This window comes from Arvicanthis niloticus, chromosome 22 (assembly GCF_011762505.2).
Source record: "Arvicanthis niloticus isolate mArvNil1 chromosome 22, mArvNil1.pat.X, whole genome shotgun sequence".
Classification (NCBI taxonomy): Eukaryota; Metazoa; Chordata; class Mammalia; order Rodentia; family Muridae; genus Arvicanthis; species Arvicanthis niloticus.
Window position 1 is genome coordinate 16,854,931 of NC_133429.1, and position 20,001 is coordinate 16,874,931.

The following is a 20,001-nucleotide window of genomic DNA, read 5'->3' on the forward strand; positions in this document are numbered from 1 at the left end:
CAGTTGTGGTTTGGGTGAAAGGTCATGTGTAGTTGGAGGTAGGGGGAAGTGTGCAGATAGAGAGAAAGCTTAAGTAGAGCAGAAGTCAGGGAAGTCTGTGTACTGGCTGGTTTTGTGTGTCAGCCTGACACATTAGAGTCATCAGAGAGGAACGAGCCTCACTTGAGGAAGTGCTTCTCCGAGATCCAGCTGTAAGGCAGTTTCTCTATATCAACGGGGGGTGGGGGTGGGGGGGTGGGGGTGGGGGGGGGGTGGGGAAGGGCCCATTGTGGGTGGTGCCATCCCTGGACAGACAGTCTTCATTTCTATAAGAAAGTAGACTTAGCAAGCCGTGGGAAGCAAGCCAGTAAACAGCACTCCTCCATGATCTCTCCATCAGCTCCTGCCTTCAGATTCCTGCTCTGTTTGAGTTCCTATCCTGACTTCCTCCAATGATGGACTACGATCTGGAAGTGTGAGCCAAATAAACCCGTTCCTTCCCAGCTTGCTTCTTGATCATGGTGTTTTTGTTGTAGCAATAGAAACCCAAATAAGACATTCTAACATAGCCACGCCTCAGTTAGCATGATGGGGTCACATTCTGAGAAATACATTGGTAGTAGGTAGGAAATTTGGTTATTGTCCAGGCAGCCTGTTGTGATTAGACAGACTAGATAGCGTAGGGTAGGGCAGTTATTCATTCAGTATGGCTTCCTTTTCCTTTTTATGTGCTTTTGTGTTCATGTCTGCAGCATACACGTTTCATGGCTGACATATATATATATATATATATATATATATATACACACATACATATATGTGTGTGTATATATATAATTCAACAACTTCTACTATATAGTCTCAAAGTTGAGCATCAAATGTATATACTGCCATAAAACATAATTCTTATTTGATCCCACATTCTTCTGACGTTGTTGTTAGTTCTTTTCTTAAAGGGGGAAGAGAGCACAGTTTTCTCAGCATCGTTCTTTGCTCTCCTCAGTGTCCCAGTGAAGGAGTCAAGAATCAGTTGTTAGGTTAGACTTACTCTACAACCTACTCTCAAGTTCTGCTGCTACAAATTTCTTGTATTCTGTAAAACTTTTCACCGTTAGTGCCAGAGTTGTTTGTAACTAGCATTTCACCATGGGAGGGATATGTTAACTTCTCAGATTTTGAAGGTCAACACTGAACTGGTAGTGAGAAACAATTCTAGGCTCATGGAGACAATTACTAAGCTGAATTAATTTATTCTACGTAATAGAAAGTTCAGCCAGCCAGAAGTATCTTGATTGGAGCTTTGATTGATGTATTACTCCATCCATCCATTCATTCATCCATCACCCACCCACCCACCCACCCATCCATCTATCTGGGAAAGAGTCTTCTTGTGTAGTCCAGGTTACCCTTTTATTATCTTGTTTCCAGGCTGGCCTAGAAACTTTGATGTTCCTGCTGTGCTTCCTGAGTTCTGGGATTACAGACATTATCATCAAATGTTTTCTTGTATCCTCATAGGAAACTTTATATATTGAAAATTGTGTATTGAAATTTGAAAAAATTTGGGCATCTTTTTGCTTTATTTTATACTAATCTGACCCACTACTTCACTTTTCTCTATTTAACCTTCAGAAGTTTCCTAAGAAAGTACGACAGGGTACAAATAAATTAAAACTAGAAACAGAGGAACAAAGAGTTGTGGCTGTTGAATTTAGCCAGGTACAGATTTTCTTCTTACTGACTTGACCTTTGCTCTAGGCCTTGTGAGGAGTGCACCCGTTAACTGCTGTCTTGTTATGTTCTCTCCCTCTCTGATTTAAGATTAGTATGTGAACAACTTCTGATTTTCTGCTCAGCAAGTAATGTGGAAGATTTTACTTGCCCTGCCCCACCCCAAATCATACACAGATATCCCCGAGTGAATGCCGTTGTGTGGTTTTGGGGGCAACTGACACAGTCTTTGGAAGAGCAGTCCAGTTTCTTTAGAATATTCCGAGTGATCTTTTCCGATCGAAAAGCGTTCCCAGAAGACTGGAGAAAGCCAGCAGTTGAAGTGTGATGCCAAGGCTTCCTGTTGCTGAGGAGGGTTGGCCACTCCTCAGCAGTTTATCTCACTTAGGCTTTAATAAACGGTTAGTCTAGAAAATAACAAATCACTATTGTGTCATAAATTATAGAGTGACCAAATACCATGCACAGTTGTTCAGTTCAGATGTGTCTTAGAGACAACAGGCAGAAAGTTGCCTACACGGCTTTCTTTGTTCCCTCCCACTGAAACCAACATAAGTATCTCGAAAATAGTTTTTGTGAGATGTACCTTAACAACATATAAAAGAAAATATATAGTATTGTTCATTGAAAAATGTGGATTTGTGTTTTATTAATTTTTTAAATTAAGTTTCATAGAGCATGTTTTGATCAAACTTATCCCCTTCCCTAACTCCTTCCAGATTCCTCCCCCTTCCCTATCCACCTGACCTTTGGTCCTCTTCCTTTTCTCTTTTCTTGACCGATCAAGTCCAGTTTGTACTGCCCATATATAGGATGTGAGGTGCTCCACTAGAGCGAGGTGACCTCAGGGTGACTCTTAGAGAAAACTGAGTCTCCTCTCCCAGCCACTTTCTGTTGTCAAAAGGAGCCTTGGCTGGGGGCAGGGCTTCGTGTTGGTTTCCCCTCTCTGGCTGGGATTTGATCTGGCTTGGAATTAATGCCTTATTTTCATGGTAGCTGTAATATGGCCTTTAAAATATGTAAGTATGTAGTATTGCTTAATTGTCCTTATTAAAATTAGGCTCTCTTTAATTTCTTACTGTTAGAGTTTAGAAGTGATTAAATCTATCCTTAAAAGATGCATTATTCATTATTATTATTATTTTTTTTGAGACAGTATCTCACTTTGTAGCTTTGGCTGGCCTAGATCTCACTATGTATTTTAAATTATGTTTACCTGTGTGTGTTGGTGTGTAGGTATGTGTACGCGAGTCTAGGTGCCTGCAGAGGCTTGAGGTGGCAGATCCCCTAGAACCAGGATTACACTTGGTTATGAACCACCTGACATAGGTGCTAAGAATAAACTCAGGGCTCTGGAAGAGCAGTATGTGCTCTTAACCACTGAGCCGTTTCTCCAGTCTCTTACGAGGTAATTAAAAGGATAGGCAATTGGCTAGATTTTATAGGATGTGCTTATAACATTATAATCATAAGCAGTCTTATCAGCTTTGTAGACTGACATACTTTCCTTGTCTTAATGTGATATATACTCTAAGAAAACTTATGCTAATTAGAAAATAGACTATATCATGGATTTAGACATTGTGCAGTGAACAGGGCCTGGTATCACAGGCCAGTATTACCAGCTATTTAGGAGGCTGAGCCAGGAGTATCACAAGTTCAAAGCTTAGAGGTTTATAGAAGGAAAGCAAGGCCAGCCTGGGCAACTTAGTAAGGCTATGTCTTAAAATAACAGGTAAAAAGAGAGCCAGAAATGGAGAGCCTACTGCTTACCTAGAGTGTACAAGTGTCCCTGCTAGCTGGTGGGACCAGGGAGAGTGAAGCCAGTAAGTGAGGCGGACTAAAGTCTCATGCGCTGGCCAACTTTATTCAGAGCCTCAGGCAGGTCTATACTCTTAGGGCTAAGAAGGGTCACCTGAGTAAAGTTCTCTTGCCATCAAGGTGTATCCAATCACAAGCGTGTGGCAAAATCATGTTTCCCATAGAAGCATGTAAGGGATAGTTTAAACACTTAATAACAACAGCAAGCAATAATGAGTGATCTGAAATACACTCAGTCCTATCACACCCCGAGGAAATGAAAATACATTCTAAGAACAATTCCGTGTTTTGAAGAAACTGAGGTCACAAGGCTCTTGTCTTGGTTTCTTAAGAGTTTCTCACAAGCACTCAGAACTCTCCTCACACAACTCCATTCCTGGACTGTGTTCCTACACAGAAGGCCCCAGGTTTGACACTTAGCACTACCAAAAAAAGTGTATAGATATATATGTGTATATATAAGGAGAAAAGGTCTGGCTTGACAACCTGATTCTTTTTTTTTTTTTTTTTGGTTGAGTAGCTAGAGGGGGGCACAAGGATTTATTTTTAAATGTTTCCATCCTTAAGTAGTTTATAATATTGTAAAAGCTTTCATTTATACAGCCCATAAATCCTGATGAATAAATCAGTCCAGAAGACCAGATTTTGGATTTGAAGATTGGTTGGAAACAGCTTTAGAGAAGTGGGGACTTTATATATACTCTTAAGCCAGGCAGTGGTGGCACACGCCTTTAATTTCAGCACCCGAGAGGCAGAAGCAGACAGGTCTCAAGAGTTTGAGACCAGCCTGATGGACAGAGTTCTAGGACAGCCAGGGCTACACAGAGAAACCCTGTCTTGAAAAACAACAACAACAACAAAAACCCCAAAGAAACCCCATATATATATTCTTAAACCATTTTTAAAATTTTTACTAATTAAAAAATTCATTTAAAAATTTATGAACTTTATTTCCCCTCCCCAACTGTTTTCCAGATCCTACCTAGACCACACCACTTCATAGTCTTTCTCTTTCTAAAAATAACAAAGAGCCCCCCCCGCCCCCCAAAAAAAAATACACCAAAGCAGAACAAAACAAAAGCAGGTTCTTTGGCCGACTATTGCTGAATGTGCCCTTGCCCTGAGGTGTGGTCGGTATGCCCAGTGGTGTGGTGTGGTCAGTATGCCCAGTGTCCACTTCTACGGAAGGAAGCTGATTTCCCCTCTCCCTGAAGGGATCAAGCGCAAGTAGCCTCTTGGTTGGGAGTAGGAGATTGTGTCCACTTCCTCTTCTCCTTGCTGGGTGTTTGTCTAGTCTAATGTGGGTCACGCACATGTTGTCATAGTCTCTGTGTGTGAGTTCCTGCATGCATCAGCCCTGCTGTGTCTGGAAGCATCTTACAGTCTTTCTGTCCTTCCTTTTCCATAGATCCCTGAGCCTTGAGAGGAGGGATCCACATGTCACACTCAGGGCTGAGTGCTCCAGCATCTCTAACTGGCTGCATGTTGTCCAGCTACGGATCTCTGTGTTAATTACCATCCAGTATAAGAGGCAGCTTCTCTACCGAAGGGTCAGTGATACACTAATGGACAGCTATGGCAATGTGTTGTCAGGAGTCACTCTTACACAGTTATTGAAGACCCTTAGGAGCTTTGTTTATGTGGGTTGTATCTGCCTATTATAAATAAAAACAGAAAATTTGAATAATAAGGGAATATAATTTACTGGAAAATAGCAAATATTAAAAGCTCATAAATATTTTAAGAGAAAAATAACTTCTAAAATAATATGAGAAGAGTTTCATTATTTACTTACATGGAAAACTCACTGAAATCTAAAACCAGCTGAATTGTCGTCTCTCAGTGTGTACTTTTGCATTCAGTCTATTGAAACAGTTTATGGAACATACCTTGTGGAAAATCCTACTGTGTTCTTGTGGGAGAAGCAAGGGAAAGCCAATAAATTCTTAGAATTATTATGAAAATTGCTTGATCCCTCCCCCCACAAAGATTTTCTAGTCTTGCTTTAGAACAACAGTTCCCAACCTGTGGGGCATGACCCCTTTCTGGGTCAATTGATCCTTTCAACAAGGGTCACCTAAGACCATAGAGAACACAGACATTTCCATTACAATTCATAATAGTAGCAAATTTCAGTTATGAAGTAGCATAATTTTTATGGTTGAAGGTCACCACAACACGAGAAACTGTATTAAAGGTTGAAGCATTGGAAAGGTTGAGAACCACTGATTAGGAGCAAAATGAAGTCAGAGTCACCCTTGACCTTGGGTTGCACATGCATACGGGCCTTTTCTGTCCTTTCGTAGTCTTCACTAAATTTTACTTTTGGAATCGACTGCTATTGAACAAATACATTGAGTTCTGTATAGACTCTGTTTGGGCATGGTAAAATCTCCTGTTACTGTAATTAATCTCAGTCACATTCTTGGACTTGGGATGTATTTCCTTGTGTACAATGGGAAGAGCAATAGCAATCCATGAGGTTTTTATGGCAGTAAAATAATTAATGCACAATTTTGTCACATGTATTTTGGACTATGTGATGGCTATTCTTTGTTGTCAACTTGACTACATATAGAGCTAAAGCCCCAATGGAGGGAATACCTGTGAGGGAAGATCCACTTTGAGGCAGGAAGACAACCTTTAAGCTGGGCCACACCTTCTGCTAGAATCCTATATGAGGCCATGGAAGAAGGAAGCTCTTGCTGCTTGCTCTCACACTCACACCAAGTACATTCTTTCACTGGCATTAGCGCCTACTTCTTTGGGATTACAACATCTACTGAAGACCAGCTGAGACATCCAGATTCATGGTCAGGGCAGCTAGTGGATTCTTGGATTTTCTGTTCATAATCTGCCATTGTTGGACTAGCTAAACAGCAGGTAATACCTGCTGGATACCTACAGGATCCTAATCCTTTCTATATGTAGAGAGATTCTTTCTATAAGTCCTGTTTTTCTAGCGATCCCTGACTAATACATGCTAATTTGGTTATATTTATAAAATATACTAAACAGTGATTGTACTGTAAATCTTGTTTACAGGTTTCTTCAGAAAAGGGATTTTTATTTTGTTTAAAGTTATCTCCCTTTTTTGTGTTTTTTGTCTAGTACTTATATAATCCTTCTAGCAAAATATCTTTTATCTCCAAGGTGCTCAGAATATATGGTTAATAATTAGAAACAGGAAGTGGTACTGTATAGATGCATTTGAGGCTGAGTTCATAGTATAAGGGACACTAGTCCTAAGTAAATAAACTTGAAAAAGCAAAGAAACTACCTGATGCATTCTTTTCTGCTAATTTCTATACTTATGGACTTTTAAATTTATTTTATTATTTACTTTTTAAAAAGATTTACTTACTTTATTTATATGAGTACACTGTAGATATCTTCAGAGGGCATCAGATCCCATTACAGATGGTTGTAAGTTACCATGTGGTTGCTGAGAATTGAACTCGGGACCTTTGGAAGAGCAGTCTGCTCTTAACCACTGAGCCATCTCTTAAGCCCAACTTTTTTTTTTTTTTTAATTTTTGAGACAGAGTCTCTTGATATATACCCCTGTCTTGCCTGTAAGTCACTGTGAGACCAGGCTGTTCAACTCACAGAGAGCTACCTTCTTCTGTCTCCCATGTGCCACCACTATGCCTGAACTGTGCTGAATTTTATAACTTCTAACAGAAAGAAAAGGATATGAAGGGCCCAACCAGTGCATGCTTGTTCATTGAGCAAAGGTATGTGCTTATTCTAGTCTCTACTGTCCTGTTCTGGATCATACTATGCAATGCTTGAGAACATGGACAAGCGTTTTAAAATCTTGGCCTTCAAGTGGCTTCTTGTTGTAACTTGCTCTAGGCTTTTAACTCTAACTCTTTACTTGGTAAGTGTCTTATATATAAAATGAGGATAATTTAAAAAATGTTGTTAACCATTAATGGTTGAAGAAATAGTATATATATGTAAATGTCTTGAACATTCTGGCATATAATACCACTTGCTGCTTTCCTGGTACAGGATACACTGAGAAGGGAGTAGACATCATTTGGTTGATAGGACTAACTTCTAGCACTCTCATAGAGATCATTTTTCTTAAAGTGACTACTGAAAAATTGTAAGAGGAAAGCTCATTCGTTCACCTCTTTGCTGTTTAAATCATATTTTATCACCTTGACTTACATCAGAGAAAACTGATAAAAGACCAGACCCGACAGTCTTTGAGATATCAAATTATATTTGAAATGTCTTTTTAAAAAAAAAATCTGTAGATACTTGAAGGAAAAAATTGATGACCATTAAAGCTTCTAAATTTAAGCTAAAAAGTATTAACATGTATTGTATGAAATAACAGATTTCTTTTGAAAATTTTCTGTTTATTTTGTGAGTTTGGGAGAGTTTGCTGGAGTGGTGAGTGCCATGTCTGTGAGGACAGTTTGGGGCACCAGTTGTTACTTTTCTGCTCTGGTTGGAATCTCTAATTCAGGCTGTCAGGCTTGAGAGCGAGTTTGTTTGTTTGTTTTTGAACCCTCTGAGCCATTTTCACACACCCTATAATGGGTTTCATGATGATGTTTTCATACACGAATACAGTGTTCCTTGGTCATCCTGTCCCTAGCTCTCCCCCTGTCCTCATTTATGAATGAATGAATATATATATATATATATATATATATATATATATATTTTTTTTTTTTTTTTTTTTTTTTTTTTTCCAGACAAGGTTTCTCTGCATAGTAGGCCTAGCTGTCCTGGAACTCTCTATGTAAAACTTGCTGGCCTTGAACTTGAGATCCGCCTGCCTCTGCCTCTGCCTCCTGAGTCTGAGATTAAAGGTGTGCACCACCATGCCTGGCCTAGATTGTTGGGACATTTTAATTTCCCTCTTGATTTTGTCATTGCCCTTTGGGATCATTCAGACACTTATTGTTCATTTCTTCAGATGATTGTAGAGTTACTTTGTTACTGATCTCTGTTCTTGTTCCCTTACCGTCTGATGGCAAGAAAGCATTGCAGTTCCTTGATAGTAAGACTTGTATTATAGCCTAAGATAGGGTGTATTTTGGAGAAATTCCATGGACTCCTGGGAAGAATGTGTATGCTTCAGCTTTTGTGTGGAGTATCCCATAGGTGCTCTGTTAAGTTTTTGGTATGTGATATAGTTTAACTGAAATTTTTGGTTTTGTTTTCTTTTTTGTTTGTTTGTTTTTTCCCACTCTGGCTTGACCTGTCTCTTGAGGAGAGTAGAATATTGAGGTCACTTACATTACCTGGACCTATATGTTCCTCTGTCCAGTAATTTCATTTTATGGACTTGGGTATTCAGTGCATATATATTTGCAGTCATTGTATCTTCTGACTTAGTTGGGCTTTGAACTTGGCCTAGTTGGATAGTAGTATAGTTACTTGGGCTTACTTTTAAGTTTTCATTTAGAGTTGTTAGATCAAGTTTGTACTAATTTCTTTGTTCTTCACCCTAAAACTTGGCTGGCTAACTTTATTAATAGTTCATGACTTCCCCCACCCCATTTCACATACTCTGCCAGTACAAGTTATTGTTTTCTGAGCTCTCCCCAGTGCTGGCTTAGTGACTGTGAATTGCTTTACTCTCACAAAAGGTCTATTTGATTTTAAAGGTTGGCTTTATTTGATATGGTAACCTTGGGTGACAGTTTTGCTTCATGACATGGTCCATGCTCTCCTGGCCTTTGGGATTTCTGCTGAATCTGTTCTTCTGATTGTTTGCCTTTATGTCATCCAACACTCCTTCCTTGTGGCTTTCAGCGTTCTTGTTCTTCCTTTGTTCTGTACTCTTGGTGTTTTAACTACAATAGGACATGGGAGTTTAGATGCTTTTTTGTATTCGGATATCTGTTTCATTCTTGAGATTTCTGACATTTTCTGTTGTAATTTCATTGACTAGAGTTACTGCATCGCTAGTCTGGTCTTAGCTCACCGTTCCTCTCTACTGATTCATAGGTGTGGCCTCTTAGTACTGTCCTAAGAGTCTTGGTCTTTAGTGCTGTGGCCATTTCTGACCACTTAACTTTCTTGTTCTCTCTTAATGTGCACTCGTGCACTCTCTCTCTTTCTCTTCCCTTTCTTTCCCCATCTGCTTCTGTCTCCTTCTCCCTATTCTACCCTCTCTCTCTTCTACCCTCTCTCTCTCTCTTTTTATACTTCTGTGTTAAAATTCCTTGGCCTTTTTGTCCATCCTTGAAACTCTTTCTTCTAAGAGGTCTAGTCTCTTGGTAGTTGATTTGAGTCTTGGATTGATTTATTGAACTTTAGTTTTAAGGATTTCATATTGTCCCTCTAGAATCTTCCTCTTTGTTGAATTTCTCATTTATCACTTGAATCTTATATTTACATCTTTACTTCATGTATTGGTTTATGAGTCTTCTTTAAACTGAACTTTAGAATTCTTAACAGTTTATCTGTTTCTCTACTCCTGGATTCAGTTATTAAAGAGTCATGAATCTTTGTAGGAGTAAACTTGCCTTGCTTTTTTTATTTTTATCCTTCTGTGTTGTGATTTATCCATATGTCGAAATTAAGATCTTTTCCATTTTATATTGCAACCATGTCATGGTTTTTGAATGAGAATGGCCCTCCTCGGCTCATATTTGAATGCTTGGTCCCTAGTTAGTTGGACTGTTTGGGGAAGGATTAGGAGGTGTGGCCTTACTGAAGGGGGTGTGTCACTGAGGGTGGACTTCAAAGTTTCAAAAGCTCCTGTTAAGCCCAGTCACAATCTCTGCGTCTCCCCCCCGCCCCCCCCCCCCGTCTCTGTATCTCTTGTTTCTCTGTGTCTGCTGCTTGTGATCAGCTACTGCTCTAGTGCCATGCCTGCCTGCTGCCATGTTTTCTGCCATGTTTTCTGCCATGGAAGTCCTGGACTCACCCTTTGAAACTATAAGCACACCCCTAACTAAATGCTTTCCTTTATAAGTTGCCTTGGTCATGGTGTCTCTTCACAGCACTAGAAAAATAATTAAGACAGGTCTTAGATAGCATCCTTCAGAAGGGCCCAAACCTCAGTTCTCTTCAGAAAGGAGAAAACAAACCAGTATTATAGTAACAACAAAAAGAATCCTGGCTGGGCAGTGGTGGCGCACACCTTTAATCCCAGCACTTGGGAGGCAGAGGCAGGTGGATTTTTGAGTTTGAGGCCAGCCTGGTCTACAGAGTGAGTTCCAGGACAGCCAGGGCTACGCAGAGAAACCCTGTCTGAGGGTGGAGGGTCTGAGGGGGGAGGGGGGAGGAAAGAAAAACTTGATACAGAAATACGATAAAACTACATTAAAGGGGACTAGCATTCTACCTATAACTGTCCGAAAAAAAAAATGACAAAAAGGATCCAAAGTAAGGTCTGATATTAAAAATTGATTATAAAACTGATCTGAGGAGGGGCAGGGAAGGGTGCAGCCATACAGTTAAGTAAAAGAAGACAAAGAACAAGGAACACACTTGAGGAAGCAGAAGACAATGTTAATGCAGCTCAGATACTATCACTAAGTAGAATGTAGTTGGGACAGAGAAATCTATTTTCTTCAGAGGATTTAACCCTGAGTTTAGCAGCTACACACACCCCACCCGAGGCAGGCCTCTTCTTCAGCCAAAGTTGACCAACACAAACCCTTCTCCATGTTTTGTTGTTCTGTTGTTCTGTTTTAAGAGAACAAGAACATGAAATTGGGTGGTGGGGAAGTGGGGATGGAAAAGAATGATAAAATATATCATGACATTCCCAGAAATAAATACAAACACTATATAAACAAATTTTAAATACTAAAAATATAGTGGAAAAAAGAAGACAAGTAATTAGACTTTTTCTTTAAGATCCTCTAATATTGAAATAAGCCATGGCTGGGGGCTGGGAGCAGATTTGGGTTGTCCATGGAGTCTGTTGTTTTCCCACATTGTTCTCACTGTACATAGAGGTTGGTGCTGTGTGGTCTGAGGGCCAGGCCATCAAGGGGCTGCACCCACTGTAGATAATTCCTCTCTTTGTGTATAGTGCCTCACTGCTGGCCCAAAGGAGCTGTTTGGCCTGTTGGCAGGCAGATTCTCGCTTACTCCAGAGGCCCTCCGGTTGTATAATGGGGGTCCACACATCCAGCCTGTGTGGTGGCAAGTCTGTTACAGAGTTGGTGACATGAGGAGCACAGGTTCTGTACTGGAGGGTCTAGGTTCTGCCGGCCCACTGCTTCCAGATACTGCCAGCAGCAGACCACTGTGCAGGAGGAAGGAAGCTGAGGAAAGTGAGGAATCCATCAAATATGGCCTCTATGTTGCCTGTCCTACCCAGCAGCAAACTGTCAGTAAGGCAGTTCTGGAGGCCAAGCTCAGAGCCGCCTCCACCTCCACTGTACTGGACTGCTTATGGGATTTGCTCCTTGCCACAGAGGGCAGGCTGACCAACACCTCATCCTCCACAGCCTGAGATCTCTGCTGCTTAAATATTAGAGCTGGTTCAAGTCTCACCCTTCCCCATCCATACTTCTTTTGCTACTGCTCCCACCCAGATGCTGTGGCTGCCTTCCTGACGTATGATTGTCACCTTGTGTTCAAGTGTCTGTGGTAGCTAGTCTCAAACACTAGACTTTGTGGTTGTAGCATTGGCTTCTACGCACTGGGAGCCCAGGTTGGAGCTGGGACTGTTCACAATGTTTCAGTATCCCACCTGTTTCTCTGTGCCTTTTCAATGTGTGGTCACCTCCTCCTGATCCCAGTGGTCTTTTCTTTCCTCAGAATATAGCCTTTTTCATTAACACAGTGGTACTGGGGAAACTTTGTCTTCCGTTGTCATTGTGAAGTCTAAAACAGTATTTAGAGTACCTCAACTTCATTCTCACTTTCTGAGAAAAAAACTGTCTGTTAATGGCTCTAGATACAAATAATTTCCCAGAAACTTGTAAATGAAATTTTTAGAGTGAATGCAAATTTTAAATAGCATTTTTTTTCTTCTGTTCCGATTCAGGAACAAATAGACATAGTTTAGGAAAAATGCTTTCAAATTGTTCTGCTTATTTCTCTCATAATATATCTGCTTAAAGGTTCTAGAATAGCCTGCAGGTTGTCTGATTAATTCGCAGGGCATTGCATCTAGTTCAGTTCTGAGACTGCCTTTGGTTGTCTTTGGTACACTGCTCTGGGTCAAGTGTCAAGATAGTACGCCATTAATATTATTTCATTCCAGATCCAGAGCATCTTTGAGTTTAATTCTTCTGCTTACAGAAAAGAAGGAAAAAGAGTAGAAACCTTTCTCTGTATTTTGTGTCACTGAGGATATGGGGAAGTAAAGCAGTGCTTGCACAGAAGGTGTAAAATCGTGTCATATGCAATGCACAGCAGGGCTCTAGGTTAAGCTTAGCTGGAAGGAGATGCCTGCAGCAAGAGATGCCATTACAGTTCTGTGCCGAGGCTAAAAAAAAAGATTAAGTCTGTATGGGGAAAAGGTCATGTTTTCCTTTTGCTTAAAACAACAACAACAAAACATGTTTTTGAAAGCAATTAAAACCACAAAAAAAGAGATTGACTCTTGGGGAGGGATTTTCATGATTCACACACTTTTGAGGTCTTCTATCTAACTGAGTATTGTTACTGCACCTAACTAAATGAAGGGTTCTCTTCTGATATGTGGGTAAATTAAACTCATGGTCGTACTATTCATGAGTTCTGGAGAACTTTGGGGTCATGCTCGCGTTTTCGTTTTCCATGTGCTTGGGTGCCCTTTGACTTATATTCTGATCACATTTGAATCACGCTGTTTCAAAAGCACTTATATCAAACAACATGATAAAGACAAATCGATTTTGTAATATCAGGTCAGACTTACAGTATTTTTATTACTACATAAGATGAACAGTAAATCCTAATAAATATCATATTTCAAAGATATCTGTTATAATCATAAAGTTCTTGAGATTCATAAGTTAATTTGTTTGTTTTTTTTTTTTGGAAAGGAAGTCCTTGTGTGAAATAATATCTTTATTATATTACAGATGATGGACAAATAGGCACATTACAACTTCAGGGAATATTGAATTTGGCTCCCTTTTCCCTCTTTACCCCTTTTTTCCACTATATCATTTAAAATTGCAGAGATCTTTTATGACTTGTTCATTAGCATTGTAGTAGAAAGTTTAAAATATACTTATTCTTCAACTAAGAGATTGGTTACATGCTTAACTTTTTTAATTGAGTATTTTAGATAACATCAGTGACAAAGTGCAGTGATAACTGGGGGTATTGTTTTCAAATTGAGTAAGTGCTGGTGGGCTAGCTCAGGGGTGATGAGATGCTTGCTGTCAAGCCTGCTGGCCTGAGCTGAGTCTCTGAGACACATGGTGGAAGGTGAGGACACACACAATTGTTCTTGTTCCTACATCATTCACGTATAAATAAATTAGGGGAATAGAAATACTTCTGTGAGTGAGGTGTATTAGAAGCTCCTTGACCAGTCTCCTAGTTAGTATGTGGCTATTCCTCTGTAAGACTGCTGGCTGTGATGAATTTAATGCTAACCCTTGAAGAGTCTTCTGTCTAGTTTGACCTTCATTTTTTCCCGTTAGTTATTAGTCAGCTCTACTTATGATGATATTTCTATGCCCAGATCAAGTACTACCTAAACTGATAAAGTGTTAGTGCATACAGAGTAATTCTTGTGAAAAAGTTCTGGAATCGGATGTAAGGAAGACATCTGAAAGTCTGCAAAGGATCGAAATACCCAAGAAAGCTTGGGATTGGCTGCTTTATGCCTGTTTCCAAGTGTTCCCATCACTCTTTTGGTTTTTCAAGACAGGGTTTCTCTGTGTAGCCTTGGCTGTCCTGGAACTCACTCTGTAGACCAGGCTGGCCTGATCTACAGAAATTTCAACTCAGAAATTCACCTGCCTCTGCCCCCCAAGTGCTGGAATTAAAGGTGTGTGCCACCACTGCCCGGGCTTCCCTTCACTTTTGAATCAGCTAGAAATGGTGTGTATTTGTTGGTGTGTGGTTTCTTTATTGTATTTATTATATTACTAATAAGGAATTCTTATTGGGGACCCAGGGTTTCATCTAGGAAAGGACAGCTAAGCACATTTGAATACTTTATTATTTGTCTTAAAAGGTTTAGGATGTGCACGCATGTAGACACACACACACACACACACACACACACACACACACACACACACAGTGTTTTCCTGAGCTACCAACTAAATTAATAGGCTGGTCCTAAGTTAGTTTCTCACTAAATTCTTAGTTTTAGTGACTATACCTTCTATCCTGTATTAAAAATAATTCTAACTTAAAAAAATTAATAGTAAGACTGAAGTACTTCTTTTGAGAACTTTAACATAGATTTTATAGCAGAACTGGAATACTACGTTGATTTTTATAGTTAGTACAGTACACATTACGGTTTCTAGCAAGTATTCATGTTGATTTTGTTGTCCTTTTGTTTTTTAAGGACTTCGTAGTTACCTAGGAGTTAGGGACTTTTATATTCCTTTCCATCAGCCTTCTGAATGGTTTTAGGACTGAAGGGGAGCTAAGCTTCCTCTTGTTTCCTTCAGCTGATTTTTCTAGGGTAGAACCTTGTACTCTTAACCGAGTATAAAGGCTTCATAGATAAATATCAAAATATTTCATTTCTGAGTTCATATTAAAGCATAAAATACTTCCATAACTGGAATATAAAAGGAGGCTATTTTGTATTTGTTTATTTTTCTTAATAAGTTGAGGAGTGGAAAACACCCTTTAGGACTAAGTGGTTCTGGGGTTGGCTTGCACTCAGACTCTGAGGCACAGTGCCCAGAGAGGGCTCCAAAGCTGCCCACTCTGAGCAGCTGACTAACCAGCTGCTGGGCACACTGATCTGGTCGTGATTGCTTTCATCTTAGAGCAGAGCAAGTTAACACAATTTCAATGCAGAGCCACATGAGAAGCTCCTGACCTCAGGGTAACCTCTTTTCTTACCTTTGAAAGAAGGAGTGTTCTTGTCACTTCCCGGTTCTAGCTTGGGAATAGATAGCCACATAAAAAGAGCGTGACATTTCAGCGATTTCTTACACAGGCAGCTCTCACACTGGATCTTCTAGTTTTCCTTTAGTGTAAAGGGAACATAATTCTGAGCCTGCTATTACATGTTGAATAGAGAGTTCTGTTCTTACCTATTCTACACACACACACACACACACACACACACACACACACACACACTTAAAATCTTCCTGGAGCTTCTGTAGATGCAGCAGGTAAAATAGACCTAGGGCTGTTCTAAACCTTCCCTTTCCCTAGAATATTATGCAGAGGAGCAACAACCCTTTTTCTGATAACTAACCATTGTTTCTTTGTGTGTGTGTGTGTGTGTGTGTCTGTGTGTGTGTGTGTGTTTAGACCAGAAGCTGGTGCTTGGTTACTTCCTCAATTGCTCTCACACTTCTGGAGAGGAGATCTCTCATGAAACCTGAAGCTTACAGTTTTGTCCCGCCTGTCTGGTTGCTCATCCCTGGGTTACATTACAGATGCCTGCTGTGCAGCTGGCTCTCATGTCCTGCTGGGGATGCAAACTAAGATCTTCACATTTGCTCAGCAAAGTTAGCCACTGAGCACTTTAGCCCAGCTGTGACCACACATATTCTTACACTCATGCTCCTTGTTGATAAGCCTAGATCTCTTGTTCTCAGACTATTCCTCTACTCACTACAAAGGGTTAATCTCATTTTTTTTGTTTGTTTGTTTGGTTGGTTTTTCGAGACAGGGTTTCTCTGTGTAGTCCTGGCTGTCCTGGAACTCACTCTGTAGACCAGGCTGGCCTTGAACTCAGAAACCCGCCTGCCTCTGCCTCCCAAGTGCTGGGATTAAAGGCGTGCACCACCACTGCCCGGCTAATCTCGTTTTTCTTTGCTTCTTTTTTGAGACAGAAAAGTATTCTTTAGTCCAGGATAGCCTAGAACCTGTGAACATGGTGATCAGTTTCCAAGTGATGTTATATATCACTTTCCCTATTAATTATTTAATTATAGAATAACTAACCCTAAATCTGCCTAATTCATTAAGTATAACTCACATTTCTTTAGGGGTTAGTAATAAATTCAGGATCTCATAATCTGATTAATTGAACAAATTAATCATAGTATCCAAACTGTTGTTTTACTTGGTTAAGTTTTCCTGGTACCAAAGAAAATACTATTATGCCGAAGATGTGTGCTTGACTCCTGAAGGACATATTTAGAGAACAAGAAGAAGAGCAGAAAACATTAAAAATAGGAAGGAAAGGAAATAAGATTAAAAAAATGCGTGCAGAGCTATGTTTAAAATGACAAACATTAAATATTAACAAAGAATGACAACCTTTCAGCCAGTGAGAATAAAAAGATGAATAAGGCTTAGATTAAAGGGGAAAAATGACTGAAGTATGAAAGTAATGCAATACCTTTCACTAATCCTCATTAATCTTTTTCTTTGGTCAGGGAATTTAAGGTTTCTATGTAGATGTTAAATTAGAGCCTACTCAGTTTTTCCAGTTCTGATTTTGAATTTCTGATTTTGTTTTATAAGGTCCATAAAAGGTTGTTTTTTTCAAACTTTTTAAAAAGTGTTTGCTCTTATTTTAGTATTTAGTATTTACATAGTTACTTCAGAATTCATAAGAACAATACCAAATATTTTTAACTAGATTTTTATAACTAAATATTTGCAAACCATTACTGCAAGTACATCAAAAATGAAGAAATAAAATCAAGCAAGTGGTTCTGGCAATTAATCCATTTTTTAGTAGCCTCTGATAACATGCTGAATTTGTATGGCTTAGAGCAGGAGTCCTAAAGACTGTTTGGAAACTTTCTCCTTTGCTCCATCCCTTGTTACGTTGTGCCAAGAGAAAGTGTACCTGGGAGAAGTAGGGGGTTAGAAGACTCAAGAGAGCCTTGTCTACTTAGTCGTCTCTCTGGCAGCTACAGAGCTACCCTGGCAGGAACAGAGTGGCGACTGGTTCCAGTGTGCAGCTTCTGCATGTCTATAGACCATCCTCATGTAAGCTTAGTTACAGTGAGCATCACCGAGTCATGTGCTGCTCAGAGAGCTGCATGTGGCCATTGCTGAGCCCCTGGGCTTGAGCTCTTGGTCTCTAGTGTCCTGCTAACAGCTCACTCCTTTCAGAGTTCAGTTCATAGGGTTTCTGTTTCAAAGCTCCGAGTTGTAATAATTCCAGCTCCTTCCTCTTTATTTCTTTCAGCTCTGTGCGATTCCTTCTTCCATAATAATCTGTCTCTTCCCCTTTTCCTTTTCAACTCTCCAGTTCCTGGTTAGCAATTTACATTAAATTCTTGGGGCTGATGAGATGGCTCAGTAGGTAAAGGTGCTTGCCACCCAGTCTGATGCCGAGTTCAGTCCCAGAGATCGTGGTAGAAGGAGAGAACTACTGCAAGTTGTCCTCTGACCTCCACACATGTGCCTGTTCACACACTCACACACATATACACAAATATATAAATGGAATAGAATATAGAAAAAAAAAAAACCCCTTAAATTATAGGTGTGATACTTGTCTTTATCAAAGCCTGACTCATACTTGTCAAAACAATAGGCCGTTACCAACCCGAGTGCAGGAACGATAGATACGAGGCCGTCTTCATATTGTAGTTACTGAGGCTCTGCAGTTTGGAGGCTTGTCTTCTGTTATTCTGCCAGGTCGCCTTTCCTGTGGGCCCAGGGGTGTCTGAGCATCTCATTTTCCTACTTCTGTTGTTTGCTCTTCTGAACTTCTTATTGCAAGGGCAGATGCTGGGTCGGTGTGCTTGTTTTGTTTCTTCTCTACCTAGTCCTTAATATAAGATCGATATACACAAAGTGCACAGTGAATATTAACTAACGAGCATGCTTGTAAATCGTTGTGAAGGGCAGAAGGTATCTGCTAACGGGATGGGGATCCTACTTTAAAAGCTGCCATCTAAACTTCCTTAGAGGTTGAAACCAAATCCTGATGCCATCAATTATATAAAAGCCCTCCAGAATCCGCATCCCCAAGGCGTGGCTGGGCCTTGCCACCTCAGGGCTCCTGCTATCAAAGCTGCTCCTTCTTACTGACAGTTCCTCACCAGTTCACGTAAGGTATTCCAGAGAGGAGTCAAATCAGTCTGTCGGATACAGTATACTTTCTTAGATTTTCACCTGTTATGCTTTTACTTTCAAGCAAGTCATCAAGCTTACCCTTTCCGTTCCTCAGCACTGGACCCACAAATTAACCTTGTATTCTTTGATATATCTGGTACTTTTTGATTTGGAACACCTCCCTCCCCAAGTGGTTTCCAGGTCTTGAAGTTGTAATAATTACATCTTAGCACACATGCCCTTGCTGATCTCTCCATAATGATCTATATTGTTTTTCAGGCCTTTTCTGTTGGACTCTCCTCTAAGATGAGTACGTCCATCTAACTATAACTGAAACAAATTTGTAATTACTCTGCTAGCTTCCCGGTACTGTTGCAGAATATTTTAGCTATCTCAGGTTTATGTTGGCTCACAGTTTTGGTGGTCTCAGTCCATTATTGGCTGCCCCCTTATTTTAGTGCTTATGGTGAGGCCGTCCATCCTGACCGGAGCACTTGGAGGAAGACTACCTCACAGCCAAGTGTGAACACAGAGAGAGCAGAAGAATGGTCGGTGCCATCCCTTTGCTAGCACATCCTCAGACACTTAGGTTTCTCTTACCAGGCCCCACATCTTCTCAGTTCTGCCCCCTACCGGTGGCTCTTTAATTGCTGGGCCTTTGGGGAACATTTAACAACCAAACTAGAGAAATTACTTCTCAGTTCCTGCTTTTATTTCTCTTGTTGATCTGTTCATCTAACTAGATAACTTGAATCACATATTTTGGGATTTTAGGATTAAAAGGAGAACTTCTTTGAAAGTTTGATATGTTTGAGCAATATCCTTTTGCCATCCCCAGTCCTGTAACAGAGTACTGCCTTCCCTATCCCAACTATCTGTGTAACTCTACAAACGGGGGCTGATATCGCTGGCCTCTACCAGCACGTGCACATGGCCACTCAACAGACACAGGGAATACGCATAATTAAAAATAATGACAAAATCAAATCTTAAAGAAAAAAAAAACCACTATTAAGTCAGTAGCCTGAAATGATAGTTACTTAGCAGCAGGCTAGAGGAACATAAGCCTGTCCTTTTGACCTTGATTATTAAAGTATGTTGTTATTCCCTTCAGAGTTTTAATTATGCCCATCTATTCCCAATATTTTATAAACTTATTACCACTGTTTTTGATAATTTGCACAGAATTATGGTAGTCACAATTCATGGCTCATGACATAGGGTTACATGTTACAAAATTATCTTTTAGTCTTTTTCAGTCAATATAAACATTGTATATATACATTTATCTACTAAGTCAGTGGTTCTCACCCTTCCTCATGCTATGACCCTTTAATACAGTTCCTCATGTGTGGTGAACCCCAGCCATAA

General features: G+C 40.0%; 1 protein-coding gene across 3 annotated transcripts in view; it reads left to right on the forward strand.

Moving 5' to 3' along the window:
• Window positions 1–20,001, forward strand: part of Cdk17 (cyclin dependent kinase 17) — a 77,186-nt gene that overhangs the window by 18,522 nt on the left and 38,663 nt on the right. Inside the window, exon 2 of one of the 3 annotated variants that reach the window (XM_076920002.1) lies at window positions 4,940–5,081. The exons of the other annotated variants lie outside the window; for them this stretch is intronic. The gene's annotated coding sequence lies outside the window, so the exon portion shown is untranslated. The remainder of the gene's footprint in view (window positions 1–4,939; window positions 5,082–20,001) is intronic. 3 annotated transcript variants of the gene reach the window in all.